This window comes from Euprymna scolopes, chromosome 32 (assembly GCF_053919585.1).
Source record: "Euprymna scolopes isolate OS-2025 chromosome 32, ASM5391958v1, whole genome shotgun sequence".
NCBI classification, from domain to species: Eukaryota; Metazoa; Mollusca; class Cephalopoda; order Sepiida; family Sepiolidae; genus Euprymna; species Euprymna scolopes.
Genome location: NC_136513.1, coordinates 92,016,167 through 92,016,875, shown reverse-complemented (window position 1 = coordinate 92,016,875; position 709 = coordinate 92,016,167). Strand labels below are relative to the sequence as shown.

The 709-nt window shown below is 38.6% G+C and overlaps 1 non-coding gene across 1 annotated transcript; it reads right to left on the bottom strand.

Moving 5' to 3' along the window:
• Positions 1-383: 383 nt before the first annotated feature.
• Trnam-cau (transfer RNA methionine (anticodon CAU)) lies at positions 384-479 on the bottom strand. The gene is made up of 2 exons: positions 443-479; positions 384-419 (listed from the first exon to the last, which is right to left on the bottom strand). It is a non-coding gene; the product is annotated as a tRNA-Met (tRNA).
• Positions 480-709: the final 230 nt, after the last annotated feature.

Genomic DNA, 709 nt, shown 5'->3' with positions numbered 1-709 from the left:
CTAGTGAGTGATTTACAAGTTACGGTTAAGTTGAGCAATTAAATTATAAAAAAAAATAGGTACATTTTTACGACGTGCCCCAGCGTAACCTCCCCATGTTAAGAATGCTTTCCGGAATACCCCCCCCCCCAACCTCAAAAGCCGTTCTTAACATGGAGAGGTTGGGAGGGTGTTTATTCCGAAAGCCGTTCTTAACATGGGGTGGTTGGAGGTGTTTATACTACGTTGGGGCAGATTGTAAAAAAATGCCAAAGAATATATAACTCAATCCCAAAATAATGAAATATTTTAATATGAATTTGATTAAAATCCTTCATGGAAACAAACGTTGATTAACTCAGCTTTAGCATAATTAACAAACGCTTAAATTAAAAAAATAATTATGCCCCAGGTGAGGATCGAACTCACGACCTTCAGATCGCTCAGCGGTTTGGTATATGATTATGAGACTGACGCGCTGCCTACTGCGCTACCGAGGCACATGGGAAGTCTAAGTACAAACAACAAATCATTTGTAAAAGACGGAGAAAACGTGATGTGATTGGTTGTTTTGAGAAACGTCACGCTCCACTTTCAAATAACGTTTTCATTGCTAATAAAAAAAGAGAAGAAAACAGAAGATCGCTCCAAAGAGGATTGTAATGACTGCCCTAGATCTAAACTTGATAATTAACGCTTTTTAAGTGGACGAGTGGTCTCAGCAATGACA